This window comes from Rattus norvegicus, chromosome 13 (assembly GCF_021556685.1).
Source record: "Rattus norvegicus strain SHRSP/BbbUtx chromosome 13, alternate assembly SHRSP_T2T, whole genome shotgun sequence".
Classification (NCBI taxonomy): domain Eukaryota; kingdom Metazoa; phylum Chordata; class Mammalia; order Rodentia; family Muridae; genus Rattus; species Rattus norvegicus.
The window spans coordinates 25786472-25804554 of record NC_141546.1 but is presented as its reverse complement, the minus strand read 5'-3'; positions in this window follow the sequence as shown (position 1 = coordinate 25804554).

Here is an 18083-nt window from a genome sequence, read left to right as displayed (position 1 = left end):
TTAGGGAAACACAGGAAAACAATAATAAACAAGTAGAAGCCTACAGAGAGGAATCACAAAAATCCCTGAAAGAATCACAAAAATCCCTGAAAGAATTCCAGGAAAACACAATCAAACAGTTGAAGGAATTAAAAATGGAAATAGAAGCAATCAAGAAAGAACACATGGAAACAACCCTGGATATAGAAAACCAAAAGAAGAGACAAGGAGCTGTAGATACGAGCTTCAGCAACAGAATACAAGAGATGGAAGAGAGAAACTCAGGAGAAGAAAATTCCATAGAAATCATTGACACAACTGTCAAAGATAATGTAAAGCGGAAAAAGCTACTGGTCCAAAACATACAGGAAATCCAGGACTCAATGAGAAGATCAAACCTAAGGATAATAGGTATAGAAGAGAGGGAAGACTCCCAGCTCAAAGGACCAGTAAATATCTTCAACAAAATCATAGAAGAAAACTTCCCTAACCTAAAAAAAGGGATACCCATAGACATACAAGAAGCCTACATAACTCCAAATAGATTGGACCAGAAAAGAAACACCTCCCATCACATAATTGTCAAAACACCAAACTCACAAAACAAAGAAAGAATATTAAAAGCAGTAAGGGAAAAAGGTCAAGTAACATATAAAGGCAGACCTATCAGAATCACACCAGACTTCTCACAAGAAACTATGAAGGCCAGAAGATCCTGAACTGATGTCATACAGACCCTAACAGAACACAAATGCCAGCCCAGCTTACTGTATCCTGCAAAATTCTCAATTAACGTGGATGGAGAAACCAAGATATTCCATGACAAAACCAAATTTACACAATATCTTTCTACAAATCCAGCACTACAAAGGATAATAAATGGTAAAGCCCAACATAAGGAGGCAAGCTATACCATAGAAGAAGCAAGAAACTAATCGTCTTGGCAACAAAACAAAGAGAATGAAAGCACACAAACATTACCTCACATCCAAATATGAATATAATGGGAAGCAATAATCACTATTCCTTAATAACTCTCAACATCAATGGCCTCAACTCCCCAATAAAAAGAAATAGATTAACAAATTGGATACGCAACGAGGACCCTGCTTTCTGCTGCCTACAGGAAACACACCTCAGTCACAAAGACAGACACTACCTCAGAGTGAAAGGCTGGAAAACAACTTTAAAGCAAATGGTCAGAAGAATCAAGCTGCATTCTAATATCAAATAAAATCAATTTTCAACTAAAAGTCATCAAAAAAGATAAGGAAGGACACTTCATATTCATCAAAGGAAAAATCCACCAAGATGAACTCTCAATCCTAAATATCTATGCCCCAAATACAAGGGCACCTACATACGTAAAAGAAACCTTACTAAAGCTCAAAACACACATTGCACCTCACACAATAATAGTGGGAGATTTCAACACCCCACTCTCATCAATGGACAGATCATGGAACAGAAATTAAACAGTGATGTCGACAGACTAAGAGAAGTCATGAGCCAAATGGACTTAACGGATATTTAAAGAACATTCTATCCTAAAGCAAAAGGATATACCTTCTTCTCAGCTCCTCATGGTACTTTCTCCAAAATTGACCATATAATTGGTCAAAAAACGGGCCTCAACAGGTACAGAAAGATATTAATAATCCCATGCGTGCTTTCGGACCACCACGGCCTAAAACTGGTCTTCAATAACAATAAGGGAAGAATGCCCACATATACGTGGAAATTGAACAATGCTCTACTCAAGGATAACCTGGTCAAGGAAGAAATAAAGAAACAAATTAAAAACTTTTTAGAATTTAATGAAAATGAAGGTACAACATACCCAAACTTATGGGACACAATGAAAGCTGTGCTAAGAGGAAAACTCATAGCGCTGAGTGCCTGCAGAAAGAAACAGGAAAGAGCATATGACAGCAGCTTGACAGCACACCTAAAAGCTCTAGAAAAAAAGAAGCAAATACACCCAGGAGGAGTAAAAGGCAGGAAATAATCAAACTCAGAGCTGAAATCAACCAAGTAGAAACAAAAAGGACTATAGAAAGAATCAACAGAACAAAAGTTGGTTCTTTGAGAAAATCAACAAGATAGATAAACCCTTAGCCAGACTAACGAGAGGACACAGAGAGTGCGTCCAAATTAACAAAATCAGAAATGAAAAGGGAGACATAACTACAGATTCAGAGGAAATTCAAAAAATCATCAAATCTTACTATAAAAACCTATATTCAATAAAACTTGAAAATCTTCAGGAAATGGACAATTTCCTAGACAGATACTAGGTATCGAAGTTAAATCAGGAAAAGATAAACCAGTTAAACAACCCCATAACTCCTAAGGAAATAGAAGCAGTCATTAAAGGTCTCCCAACCAAAAAGAGCCCAGGTCCAGACGGGTTTAGAGCAGAATTCTATCAGACCTTCATAGAAGACCTCATACCAATATTATCCAAACTATTCCACAAAATTGAAGCAGTTGGATCACTACCGAATACCTTCTACGAAGCCACAATTACTCTTATACCTAAACCACAGAAAGACACAACAAAGAATGAGAAATTCAGACCAAATTCCCTTATAAATATCGACGCAAAAATACTCAATAAAATTCTGGCAAACCGAATCCAAGAGCACATCAACACAATCATCCACCATGATCAAGTAAGCTTCATCCCAGGCATGCAGGGATGGTTTAATATACGGAAAACCATCAACGTGATCCATTATATAAACAAACTGAAAGAACAGAACCACATGATCATTTCATTAGATGCTGAGAAAGCATTTGACAAAATTCAACACCCCTTCATGATAAAAGTCCTGGAAAGAATAGGAATTCAAGACCCATATCTAAACATAGTAAAAGCCATATACAGGAAACCAGTTGCTACCATTAAACTAAATGGAGAGAAACTTGAAGCAATCCCACTAAAATCAGGGACTAGACAAGGCTGCCCACTCTCTCCCTACTTATTCAATATAGTTCTTGAAGTTCTAGCCAGAGCAATCCAACAAAAAAAGGAGATCAAGGGGATACAGATCGGAAAAGAAGAGTTCAAAATATCACTATTTGCAGATGACATGATAGTATATTTAAGTGATCCCAAAAGTTCCACCAGAGAACTACTAAAGCTGATAAACAACTTCAGCAAAGTGGCTGGGTATAAAATTAACTCAAATAAATCGGTTGCCTTCCTCTATACAAAAGAGAAACAAGCCGAGAAAGAAATTAGGGAAACGAAACCCTTCATAATAGACCCAAATAATATAAAGTACCTCGGTGTGACTTTAACCAAGCAAGTAAAAGATCTGTACAATAAGAACTTCAAGACACTGAGGAAAGAAATTGAAGAAGACCTCAGAAGATGGAAAGATCTCCCATGATCATGGATTGGCAAGATTAATATAGTAAAAATGGCCATTTTACCAAAAGCAATCTACAGATTCAATGCAATCCCCATCAAAATACCAATCCAATTCTTCAAAGAGTTAGACAGAACAATTTGCAAATTCATCTGGAATAACAAAAAACCCAGGATAGCTAAAGCTATCCTCAACAATAAAAGGACTTCAGAGGGAATCACTATTCCTGAATTCAAGCAGTATTACAGAGCAATAGAGATAAAAACTGCATGATATTGGTACAGAGACAGACAGATAGACCAATGGAATAGAATTGAAGACCCAGAAATGAATCCACACACCTATGGTCACTTGATTTTTGACAAAGGAGACAAAACCATCCAATGGAAAAAAGATAGCATTTTGAGTAAATGGTGCTGGTTCAACTGGAGGTCAACATGTAGAATAATGCAGATCGAACCATGCTTATCACCCTGTACAAAGCTTAAGTCCAAGTGGATCAAGGACCTCCACATCAAACCAGACACACTCAAACTAGTAGAAGAAAAACTAGGGAAGCATTTGGAACTCATGGGCACTGGAAAAAATTTCCTGAACAAAACACCAATGGCTTACGCTCTAAGATCAAGAATCGACAAATGGGATCTCATAAAACTGCAAAGCTTCTGTAAGGCAAAGGACACTGTGGTTAGGACAAAACGGCAACCAACAGATTGGGAAAAGATCTTTACCAATCCTACAACAGATAGAGGCCTTATATCCAAAATATACAAAGAACTCAAGAAGTTAGACCGCAGGGAAACAAATAACACTATTAAAAAATGGGGTTCAGAGCTAAACAAAGAATTCACAGCTGAGGAATGCCGAATGGCTGAGAAACACCTAAAGAAATGTTCAACATCTTTAGTCATAAGGGAAATGCAAATCAAAACAACCCTGAGATTTCACCTCACACCAGTGAGAATGGCTAAGATCAAAAACTCAGGTGACAGCAGATGCTGGCGAGGATGTGGAGAAAGAGGAACACTCCTCCATTGTTGGTGGGATTGCAGACTGGTAAAACCATCTGGAAATCAGTCTGGAGGTTCCTCAGAAAATTGGACATTGAACTGTCTGAGGATCCAGCTATACCTCTCTTGGACATATACCCAAAAGATGCCTCAACATATAAAAGAGACACGTGCTCCACTATGTTCATCGCAGCCTTATTTATAATAGCCAGAAACTGGAAAGAACCCAGATGCCCTTCAACAGAGGAATGGATACAGAAAATGTGGTACATCTACACAATGGAATATTACTCATCTATCAAAAACAACGAGTTTATGAAATTCGTAGGCAAATGGTTGGAACTGGAAAATATCATCCTGAGTGAGCTAAACCAATCACAGAAAGACATACATGGTATGCACTCATTGATAAGTGGCTATTAGCCCAAATGCTTGAATTACCCTAGATCCCTAGAACAAACGAAACTCAAGACGGATGATCAAAATGTGAATGCTTCACTCCTTCTTTAAATGAGGAAAAAGAATACCTTTGGCAGGGAAGGGAGAGCAAAGATTAAAACAGAGACTGAAGGAACACCCATTCAGAGCCTGCCCCACATGTGGCCCATACATATACAGCCACCCAATTAGACAAGATGGATGAAGCAAAGAAGTGCAGACCGACAGGAGCCGGATGTAGATCGCTCCTCAGAGACACAGCCAGAATACAGCCAATACAGAGGCGAATGCCAGCAGTAAGCCACTGAACTGAGAATAGGTCCCCCGCTGAAGGAATCAGAGAAAGAACTGGAAGAGCTTGAAGGAGCTCGAGACCCCGTACGTACAACAATGTCAAGCAACCAGAGCTTCCAGGGACTAAGCCACTACCTAAAGACTATACATGGACTGACCCTGGACTCTGACCCCATAGGTAGCAATGAATATCCTAGTAAGAGCACCAGTGGAAGGGGAAGCCCTGGGTCCTGCTAATACTGAACCCCCAGTGAACTAGACTATGGGGGGGAGCGCGGCAATGGGGGGAGGGTTGGGAGGGGAACACCCATAAGGAAGGGGAGGGGGGAGGGGGATGTTTGCCCGGAAACCGGGAAAGGGAATAACACTCGAAATGTATATAAGAAATACTCAAGTTAAAAAAAAAAAGAAAAAGTGTGTCAAATTTTGAGATAATCACTTGTAGCATTTTTTTCAAATTTAACATATATTTGATGTGTTCAATAAGTTTTTTAGATATTTTTAAATTTACATTTCAAATGTTATTACCTTTCCCACCTTGCAGTCCATAAGCCCCTATCCCATTACCTCCCCTTCTTTAATAAGAGTGTTCCCACTCTCTAACCACTTCCTTGACCATCTTGCCTCCCAGACATTCCCCTACACTAGGGTTCCAGCCTTGAGAGGACCAAGGGCTTCTCCTCCCAACAAGGCCACCCTCTGCTACATATGCCGCTGGAGCCATGCATCTGGCCATGTGTAGTCTTTGGGTAGTGGTTTAGTTCCTTGAAGCTCTGGTTGGTTGGTATTTTTGTTCTTATGGGGTTGCAAACCCCTTCAGCTCCTTCAATACTTTCTCTAATTTATCTAATGGGTCCCTCCATTGGGAACCCAGTTCTGAGTTCAGTAGTTTGCTGCTAGCATTCACCTCTGTATTTGTCATGCTCTATCTGAGCCTTTGAGGAGACAGCTATATCAGCCTCCTGTCAGCATGTACTTCTTGACTTCATCAATACTGTCTAGTTTTGGTAGCTGTAGTTATGGGCTGAATCCCCAGATGGGGCAAGCTCTGAATGTCCATTCCTTCAGTCTCTGCTCAAAACATTGTCTCTATATCCCCTCCTATGAATACTTCTGTTTCCCATTTTAAGTAGGACTAAAGCATCCACAGTTTGGTTGTCCTTCTTGAGTGTCATATGGTCTGTGGATTGTGTCTTGTGTTTTAAAGTAAATGATTTCAGTGTAGTTCAAATATAATCAGAAAATAGAATCTGTTCTATGCCTACATATTTTGTTATTAGAATTTGTAATCACATTGACTTTTTTATATTTGTTTCTTTTTCCATGTGATTTTTTAGAATATAATATAATTATATTTTTTCTATCTTCCCTTTCTTGCCTCAAATTCTTCCATTAAACTATACTTGCTCTATTTCAATTTCATGGAAATATTTACATTAATTGCTGTCCTATGTATGTATGTATGTACATGTATGTATATGTGGGAGTATATATACCTTCCTAAATGCATCCATAAACCCTGCTCAATCTGAATAATGTGATTTGTATGATCTTTTCAGGATTGATTATTTGGTGCTGGATAATAAATTGATATTTTATTACCTGGTATAGAATAATTCTCAAATCCTCAGAGTTCCTTAACTCATGTAGTTCTTGGCTCAGTGTTAAAGAATTCTGAATCCTCTGCATTCATCATAGCATTAAGAAAACTATCTTTTTAAAATCTTTCTGCTGGCCCTCAGCGCTTCAGTCCTTTCCCCTCACCCAATACCAGATCATGATTCTTTCTCCTTGCTTTGAGTCCTATTTCCCTCCCAGGTCCCTACCTCCTCCCAGACTTGGGTTTGCTTTCTTCTCTCTCACAGGTGGCACTGAGGCATACTCACTGGGCCTTTCAGCTTGATTACCTTTTTTAGATCTGTGGACTGTATCTTGGGTATCCTCCTCCTCCTCCTCCTCTTCCTCTTCCTCCTCCTCCTCCTCCTCTTCTTCTTCCTCCTCTTCTTCTTCCTCCTCTTCTTCTTCCTCCTCTTCTTCTTTGCTTTTGTGGGTAATATACACTATTGAAGAGTACATACTATGCATGTCCTTCTGCGTCTGAGTTGCCTCACTCAGAATGATGCTTTCTAGTTATATCCAATTGCCTACAAAACTCAAGATGTCCTCATTCTTAATACCAGAGTAATATTCCATTGTGTAAATGAACCATACTTTCTGCATCTTCTGCTATGGGAATCTGGGTTGTTTCCAGCTTCTAGTTATCAAACATGTCCTCCTGTGCGATGGCGGTACATCATTTGGGTATATTACCAAGAGTGGTATTGCTGGCTCTTTAAATAGATCTATTTCAAACTTTCTGAGAAAACTTCAAATTGATTTCCAGAGCAGTTTTACCAGTTTGCAATCCAACTAGCAATGGAGGACTCTTCTTCTTTCTCCATATCCTAGCCAACATGTGTTGTCACCTGAGGTTTTGATCTTAGCTATTCTGATTGGTGTGTGGTGGAATCTCAGGGTTATTTTGATTTGCATTTCTCTGATAACTAAGGACTTTGAACAATTCTTTAGGTGTCATTTAAGATTCCTCTGTTGTGAATTCTCAATTCAGTTTTATATCACATTTTTCAGGTTTTGTGTGTGTGTGTGTGTGTGTGTGTGTGTGTGTGTGTGTGTGTGTTTTGTGGTTAGTTTCATGAATTATTTATTTTGGATATAAGTCCTCAGTTGGATATGGGGTTAGTGAAGTGTAGGTTGCCTATTTGTCTTATTGACTATGTCCTTTGCCTTACAGTAGCTTTCCAGTTTCATGAGGTCCCATTTATCGATTCTTGATCTTAGAGTATGAGCTGTTAGAGTTTTCTTTGGAAGTTTCCCCCTCTGTGCCAATAAGTTCAAGGCTCTTTCTCACTTTCTCTTCTATTAGATTGATTGTATTTGGTTTTGTGTTAAGGTCCTCGATCCATTTGGACATGAGCTTAGTGCATTGGGAAAAATATGGTTCTATTCTCATTTTTTCTACATACAAACAGCCAGTTAGACCAGCACCATTTATTTAAGATACTTCCTTTTTTTTCATTTTATATTTTCAGCTTCTTTGTCAAAAACCAAGTATGTGTTAAGAGTGTGGTTTTATTTCTGGGTCTTCAATTATATTCCATTGGTTAACCTGTCTGTCTCTGTACCAATACCATGCAGTTTTTATCACTGTTGCTCTGCAGTGTAGCTTGAGGTCAGGGATGGTGATTCCCCTAGTTATTCCTTTATTATTAAGAATTGTTTTTACTCTTTTGGGATTTTTGCCTTTCAAGCTGAATATGAAAATTTTTTCCATGTCTTTGAAGAATTGTGATGAGGATTGCATTGAATCTGTAGATTGCCTTTGGTAGTATTGTTATTTTTACTATGTTAATTCTGCCAATCCATGAACATGAGAGATCTTTCCATTTTCTGAGATCTTCCTTGATTTCTTTCTTGAAAGACTTGAAGTTATTGTCATATAGAGTTTTCACCTGTTTACTTAGAATTACACCAAGATATATTATAATAGTTCTGGCTGTTGTCATGAGAGTTGTTTCCCTAAGATTTTTCTTAGCCTATTTTTCATTTGTATAAAAGAAGGCTACTGATTTATTTGAGTAAGTTTTATATCTGTCTCCTTTGTTGAAGTTGTTTATCAGCTGGTAGGATTTTTGGGGTAGCTTATGTATACTATCTTCTGCAAATAGTGATAATTTATTTCTTCTTTGCCAATTTGTATCTCCTTGATATTTCTTTGTTGCCTTATTGTTCTAGCTAGTATTCTGAGTATTACATTGGGAGAGTGAATATCTTGTCTTGTTTCCGATTTTAGTGGGATTGCTCTAAGTATCTCTCCATTTAATTTGATATTGGCTGTTGGTTTTCAGGAAATTGATTTTATTATGTTTATGTATGGATCTTGAGTCCCTGATCTCTCAAATACTTTTAACATGAAGGGTTGCTGCATTTTGTCAAATTCTTTTTCTGCTTCGAAGGAAACAATTGTGTGTGTGTGTGTGTTTGTGTGTGTGTGTGTGTGTGTGTGAGTGTGTGTGTGTGTGTACGGAATTACATTAAGGAATTTTCATATATTGAATCAACCTTGCATTCCTGGGATGAAGTTTAATTGATCAGGGTGAATGATGGTTTTGAATGTTCTTGGATTTGATTTGTAAGAATTTTATTGATTATTTTTGCATTGACATTCATAGGCAAGATTGGTAAAAAGTTATCCTTTTTGTTTGAGTCCTTGCGAAATAGGAGGTTGGGAGTATCCTCCAGAGAATGTACCAGAGCCCTGGCAGGTAACAGACTCTCAAGACTCAAAGGTGTGTGTGTGTGGAGCAGCAACCTCAGATGAAATGCTCTGAAAGGAAGCTTGTAGAATCCACCTCCAGCAGAAAGACGGCATCAAGTGACAGATGGGGTTGCTATCCCACAGTCAAAATTCTGACCCACAATTCTTCTTATCTGAAAGAAGTGCAGCGATGGAAATGGAGAAGAGCCTAGGAGAAAAATGGTCCAGGGACAGGCCCAAATGGGGATCCAGCTCAAGGCGAGGTCCCAAGATCTGAAAGCATTACTGAGGCTATTGAGCACTTACAGAAAGGGACTTATCATGACTGCCCTCCAAAAGACCCAATGAGCAACTGAAGGAGTCAGAGGTAGATATTTGCACCCACCCACTGAAACGAAGCTGTTGTCTCTTGTGGTTGAATTAAGGAAAACCTGGAGAAAGCTGAGGAGGAGGGTGACCCTGTAAGAGGAAAAGCTGTCTTAATTAACTTGCACCCCAAGATCTCTCAGAGACTGGATCACCAACCAGGTACCATATACCAGCTGATATGAGGTCCCCAACACATGGACAGCAGAGGAATACTGTATCTGGGTTCAATCAGAGAAGATACACCTAAACCTCAAGGGACCAGTGGTCCCAGGGTGTTTAGAAGTCTGGTGGAGTGGGTGGGATGGAGATATCCTAGTGGAGACAGGGAATGGGGTAGGGGGAAAGAAGAGGTGTGGTATGTGGAAAAATCAGAGAATTACAGGAGGGGAATAAAATTTGGAGTGTAAAAATAAATAAATAAATAAATAAATAAATAAATAAATAAATAAACCTTAGTCTGTGGGAAAAAGAAAAAACTATCCAAGAGGAAAACCTACAACTAGAAGTTAACAAAAACTCCACAATTACTAGTGTGGTAATTTTTATAAGCATCATCTACACAGGCTCATATATTTGAATGTTTAATCATCAAGGTCTAAAATATTAGGAAGTGTGTCTGTTAAGTTATATGAGGAAATGTGTACCTGAGAAGGTCTTTGATGTTTTATAAGCTTGTAAGAAGCCCAGTGTCTCTTTCTTTTGCTATTCCTGCAATTCTAGATGCAGGACCCTCTAAACATATCTAGAACCATGACTATCTGCATGCCACCATGTTTACCTCATTGACAGTAATACACTAAACCTCGGCAATTATAAGCTGGCTTCAATCAAATGCTTTTCTTTCAGAGTTGTGTTGGGTATGGTTTCTCTCACTGCCATAGCCTAATGACTAAAACAAACACTTTAAAATACGTCTTCATACACACAGATAAGTGCAGTCTGTTCATCAAGAAAACTTATTCTTGCAACCATCACAAAAGACTACACTCAATCTATACAGAATTTGTAGAGCCCAGTCTAAATGGATGTATCTACAAAATAACTCTGACATATAGGTTTCAAGAATCAGTCAATAATGGGAACAGAAGACTGTATAAACAAGGAAATCAGGATATTTACTGTCAAATTCTGTCACTTTGTAATAATAGGCTTTTCCATCCTGACTGCCTATGCATGAGCTGAATAAATACAATGTTTATTATTTCTTATTATGCAAAAATTGGGTACTATTGCACTTAGAAGAGGTTAGAGAAACAAAGATGTCCCAAGATTTATTCATGTATTTGAAAAGACTTTTCAAAGGACAAGAGAAATTACAATAACATAAAAATGTGAGTAAGGGAATGAACAGAATACTCTTGGTTTTGTAAAATTATAAGCAAAATCTTGGGACATTTGCTAAATCCCAGAGATTTATAATTTATCAGGGAGTAGATACTATTTTCACATGCTGTTTATGTTTATTTGTTGCGCATCATTGAAAAGTGAATAAGATTCTCATTTTCTAATGAAGTTCTTGGCAAGGATAGACACATTGTATAATCCCTCAATTTCCTGAGAGATATTTCCTACAAATAAGTAAAATGGACTTGGGGTAACATAAAATATTTGAATCCTATTCAAATTGAACATGGCATCATTAATCTATCAAAATAGCCGAGTCTTCACTTGACAATCTGACTTTCTTAATATGGTTGAAAATGTTATCATCTTTATGAAATCATACTGATTCCTAATACTTGAACCAGAATAACTATGAAATCTCAGTGAGCAGGTTTTACAATGTAAATACTTTGAAATTGAAACCCTGTAACTTAAAATTCCTAATTGAAAGTGAAATAAACTATTTCATACTAAAACCCTGTAGGACATGTCTTAGAAGGAATGAGAAAGGAATAGGGATGAGAAAAGACATGCATTTAAAAATTGAAAAATGAAAGGCAAATTCCATTTTTGCACTGGGAGTATGAGACAGTGGCTGCTGGGGATAGCATCGAATTCCATCCATTAATTTCTTTAAGTTCATGTTCCACTTGTACTTTTCATTATCTCCCTTAAGCCTTAAAGAGCTAGATAATTGTTCTAATTTTAGTTGAAGTAATAGAATCAGCTCAAACTTTCCTTCTTGTAAATAATCAAACATTGAGATAGTTTAAATGGCTATTCTAGACAACTGTAAATCACCTTTACAAACATATTTTTTTACTATTCTGTTCTGTCAGCAGTTATTTAGTTAATCTTCATATTTAGTATTATCTTACATTCTTCCTTCTTTCTTTCCTTCCCTTACTTTTTATTTTTTCTCTTATAAGTTGATGTCATTATGCAGGTGAAAGAAGACACAAGACAAAGTGAGATCTGTCATTGGATGAGAAGGAAGAGGAAGGCAACAACAGATGTTTTAAAAAGAGAGGGAAAAGCAGAAAGGAGGTATACAACATGTTGTCAGACGTAAATGATCCTCACCATGAATCTCTACATAGATACAGGTTATGAGATTAATGTGTAATTGTATTGTGGATTGAGAATTTAACATATAAATCTGATTAATAAATTACAACTTATTGAGTCATGATGTCACGTGGTATTTGGCAGTTTATACCAGAATGGCCGAGCTTTTGGGCTAATATCCACTTATCAGTGAGTGCCTACCATGTGTATTCATTTTTGACTGGGTTACCTCATTCAGGATGATATTTTCTAGTTCCATCCATTAGCCTAAAAATTTCATGAAGTCATTTTTTTAATAGCTGACTAGTATTCCATTGTATAAATGTACCACAATTTTTGTATCCTTTCCTCTATTGAAGGACATCAGAGTTCTTTTCAGCTTCTGGCTATTATAAATAAGACTGTTATGAACTTAGTGGAGCATGTGTCCTGGTTATATGTTTTAGCATCTCTTTGGTATATGCCCAGGAGTGGTATAGCTGGGTTCTCAGGTAGTATTATGTTAAATTGTCAAAGGAACTGTCAGACTGATTTCCAGAGTGCTTGTATGAGCTTGCAATCCCACCAACAATGGAGGAGTGTTTCTCTTTCTCCATATACTTACAGCATCTGTTGTCAAAAGAGTATTTGATCTTAGCCATTTTGTCTGATGTGAAGTGGAAGCTCAGGGTTGTTTTGATTTGTATTTCCCTGATGACTAAGTATGTTGAACATTTCTTTAGGTGCTTCACAGCTATTCAATATTCCTCAGTTGAGAATTTTTATTTAGCTCTGTACCCCATATTTAGTAAGGTTATTTGTTTCTCTGGAGGTGAGATATTTCTCCATTTGGAGGTTTCAATACATATATTTTTTCAAATATTTACTGTTATTCTTCCAATAATCTTTTCAATTTAATGTTCTCTCATGAACCACTTCATTTAGTCATTCCATTCCCCTTACAGTGTTATTCTTTATTTTTGACAATATCATATAGTTTTATTATATTCCTTTTTCTTTTCTTCTTCTGAACCCACCCATACATCTCTCTTAACTCTTTTTTAACTTTATGGCTATTTTTATAAATTATTATCACATGCTTACATGTATATACATGTTTCCTAATTATATAAATTAGCTGTGCTCTCTCTATATAATGTTTCTTGTATCTATGTTTTCATAGATGACAACTTGGTGTGGAATATTCTACTTGTGTTTTCTTTCTCTAGATAGACAATATCCTTGCAGTATTTTTAATTGTCTGCTAGAATTCACTTAAACTTCCAAATGATAGGAATCACCAGCAGTTTTACACATGTACAATGGCTACAAACCACAAAAATGCCTAGCATGGCAAAATCATCCTATGAATGCAATACAACAACTATTGAATTGGATGAAGTTTCTGCACAGTAAGAGGGACTTCATTTCTAGTACTAAAAAACTACTCTTTATTTTTTTTCCTTACTACTTTAAACACTTCTATCTGCATCTTTTAAAAACTTGTCGGCATGGTTCTTTACTAATTTTCTGATCTATATGTGTATTAAATTTTGAAAAACTGAGCCACAAAGATAGGGTAATCTTTAAGCTGTAGATATGCCTATAGGTCTACACTGTGCCATGGGTGTACAGGTTTTATAATTTTATCTCATGCTCTTGTGGAATTTCATAAAGGAAACAGTCTTTGAATATCTTTGTATCTGGAAAGCATCCCTTTTCTCCTCTTCCTGTAAGCAACCACAATAAATTCCAACAAGTTAGAATTTAAAAAATGAAGAAATAAATGAACATCTCTAAAGATCCAAAGCTAATTGCACAAAGGAGAGAAAATGTGTAATACTGGCTTTTCTTGGTTGGGATGTCACTTAGAATTACTATTTTCAGTTCCTTCCACTAAACTGCATCATTCACAATTTCATTTATATCAATAGAGGTTTTTTTTTTTACCTCTGTAATTAGGTTTAATCTTACATATTTCATTGTTTTGGGGTCATTGTAAATAGAAGTGTCAAAAATATCTTACATTGAGCTTGGTATTTAATATATGTCAAGATAATTGTTTTTGCTTGTCAAATTGTATTTATCTTATTTTCTTAATGATTTGACATCTAGAAAATTTTTGGTCAAATTGTTGGGATCTGTTATACTCCTCATGTCATCTAAGAATAGGATTAATTTGACATCTTTTATATTTTTCTGTATGCCTTTCATGTATTTCTATTGCTTTACTGCTATTATTATTTTTTGAAACACTATATTAAACAGCTGAAAGAATAGTAGAAAATCCTGCATCTGATAATTGTTATATTGGATTTGATTTTTATTTTTGTCTATTTTTTATCTTTATTAACTTGATATTTTTGTCCATTTATGATTATTTTGATTTGCTGCTTATCAGAGAAAGGCTTTTCTTAGTTATATAAAGATATATCACTTCACATCAAATGCCTTTCCTTAATCTACTGATGTGAGAATACAGTAGTTATATTTTTTATTTACAACCATGCATTCCTTTCACAGAATTATATGTTGTACCATCTCCTCATTTCTGTAGCAGAGTCAATTTGAAAACATTGGCCAAGGATATCTCTAAAGCTTTCTAGCATTGGGTTGCAAGGTTTTTTACTTGTTGTTGTTGTCCTCCTCCTCCTCCTCCTCCTCCTTCTTCCTTAATATATATATATATATATATATATATATATATATATATATATATATATAATACCTTGTTTTGACAAACAAGAGATCAGAAACATTAAAATGAAGCCTTTGCCTTGCTGGACAACGGATGTTGAACATATGGGACTGAAGAATCAGCTGTGATCAAGAACAAACCAGCTTAAATGACTAAGAAATGACAACATATCAGCTGGTGCTGCCTCTAATGGAATGGGCCTTAAGTTGAAAAAATCATTGACTGGCTATCCCATTAATTCTGTACTACCATTAACCTAGGATATTTTGCAGGCAGGAGAGTTTATAGAATGAAGGTTTTGTGACTTGGTTAATGTCCCAGTTACACAGCTAGAAGCCTTGACTGGTTATAGAAGATAATGAGTCTTGTGTCCATATCACCTATTAGTAAGAGACTTAGCTTTTGCCACTCTCATAGGTTCCAGGGAGTTTCCATTGCACAACATTTCTAGATCACTTAGCCCAAAGAGCCGCAATGTCAGTATACTTTTCACTCATGTCTTCAATATTCCATACCTAATTCCTTCTAGTCTCTTCTCCATCTGCTCCTAGTCCACTCAGGAAATCTATTTCCCATTCCCTGGAGAACCAATCATCATTTCCTGAGACATCCATATTACCTATCCTCTCTGGGTCTTTGAATTGTATCATAATGATCCTTTCTTTTTTTTTTATCTTTATTAACTTGAGTATTTCTTATTTACATTTCGATTTCAATTGGTATTCCCCTTCCCAGTTTCCGGGCCAACATCCCCCTAACTCCTCCCCTCCCCTTCTATATGAGTGTTCCCCTCCCAATCCTCCCTCCATTACCACCCTCCCCCCAACAATGACGTTTACTGGTGGTTAGTCTTGGCAGGACCAAGGGCTTCCCCTTCCACTGGTGCTCTTACTAGGCTATTCATTGCTACCAATGAGGTTGGAGCCCAGGGTCAGTCCATGTGTAGTATTTGGCTAGTGGCTTAGTCCCTGGAAGCTCTTGTTGGTGAGCATTGTTGTTCATGTGGGGACTTGAGCCCCTTTAAGCTCTTCTAGTCCTTTCTCTGATTCCTTCAACGGGGGTCCTGTTCTCAGTTCAGTGGTTTGCTGCTGGCATTCGCCTATGTATTTGCTATATTCTGGGTGTGTCTCTCAGGAGAGATCTACATCCAGTTCCTGTCCGCCTGCACTTCTTTGCTTCATCCATCTTATCTGGTTTGGTGGCTGTACATTTATGGGCCACATGTGGGGCAGGCTCTGAATGGGTGTTCCTTCTGCCTCTGTTTTAATCTTTGCCTCCCTATTCCCTGGCAAGGGTATTCTTGTTCCCCTTTTAAACAAGGAGTGAAGCAGTCGCATTTTGGTCATCCTTCTTTGGTTTCATGTGTTCTGTGCATCTAGGGTAATTCAAGCATTTGGGCTAATAGCCACTTATAATGATCCTTTCTTAACAACTAGTATCCACTTATAAAAGAGTATATCAAACATCAATACCAAATGAAAGAGCAAACAAATTTATTTTTAAAAAAGACAAAAAACACTATAACTTAAAACTCATATATATTCTTAAGCATTGAATACCTAAATCTTACTAATAGTCAGGAAATAAAAAATTAAAAAAAAAAAGTTTTCTGGAGCTAACTGACTTTCTCAAGCAAACTGAACTGAAAGATATTTATAAAATTGTATCTTGGGTATTCTGAGCTTTTGAGCTAATATCTGCTTCTCAGTGAGTGGATACCATGTGTGTTCTTTTGTGATTGGATTACCTCACTTAGGTTGATATTTTCAAGTTGCATCTATTTGTCTAAGGATTTCATGAAGTCAACGTTTTTAACAGCTAAGTAGTATTCCATTGTGTAAATGTGCCATGTTTTCTGTATCCATTCCTCTGTTGAGGGACTTCTGGTTTCTTTCCAGCCTCTGGCTACTATAAATGAGGCTTCTATAAAAATAGTGGAGCATGTGTCCTTGTTATATGTTGGAGCATTTTACCCAAATGAAAAAGAGTATACCTAGTTCTGAGCAACTCATGGAATTTTCAGCTAAAAATGACCACATACTCAGATGCAAAACAATATTCAGAAGATACAAGAGAGTGGAAATAACATAGTGAATCCTTTGAGATCCCCAAATATTAAAGCTTGTTGTCAACAACATTAGAAATAATAGGAAGCTAGCAACTAAAGCTATTTAGGATGATGTCTTTATGCAACAAGGTGGGTCCAAGATAAGGCAAAGCCTGTTATTGGATGAGAAGGAAGGATAGGCAAAGAAAAGTGTAAGAAGGAGGGAGGAGGAGGATGAAGAGGTGGGAGAGATCAAGATGGAGTCTACAAAGGAGGTTGGTTCAGATTTAGGTGAACTAGATCGATTTTTATCTTGTCTAGGTGGGCTGGGTTTATAATTTGTCAATTGGCAGTGAATTTATTGAGTGGATGAATTGTGGATTGAGAATTTAACATGTAAATCTAATTGTTAAATTACAAGTTTCTGGAACTTTGATTTTACCACACTAAAGAGGACAGCGTATTAAAGAAATGGCTGAGAGGCAGTTGGAACATGAGGAACTGGTTCTGTTGACTGTGCACAGTGAGAACACACAGGATTGGCAGAACGAGAAGTGTGTGGGGTGGGGGCATGGCAATTACCACCTAAGGGAACATGAGGGGAGGGCATGTAAAAGGGAGACAGCCAGAAGAGGGGGGCTTGCAGAACACTTGGCAGAGTAGCAGCTAGAGTGAGTGAATCCAGCACAAGGGAACTGATAAAAATGTTCCCTTTTAATTTTTACTGTAACAAAGCTAGACATTAAGAAAGAAATACTGACTTGAAATGTATATAAGAAATACTCAAGTTAATAAAAAAATAATAAAAAAATTAAAAAAAAGAAAGAAATACTGTAACAAAGCTAGACATTAAGAAAGGAATTAAATAATTCTAAAACTGAAAGAGAATGCACGATATGCATATATAGTACTTTGGGAAGGTGGTTCTCAGAAGTATATATATATATATATATATATATATAATCAAGAGAGCGAGAGAGAGATATTTTGTAACATAAAAGCACACGTTAAAACTGTTGAACATAAAAGAAGAAATACTATCCAGAGTAGAAGTAAAATACAAAAACACAAACAAAACACACCTCATCAAATTTAACACTGAAAACAAAATAAAATCAAAGAAACA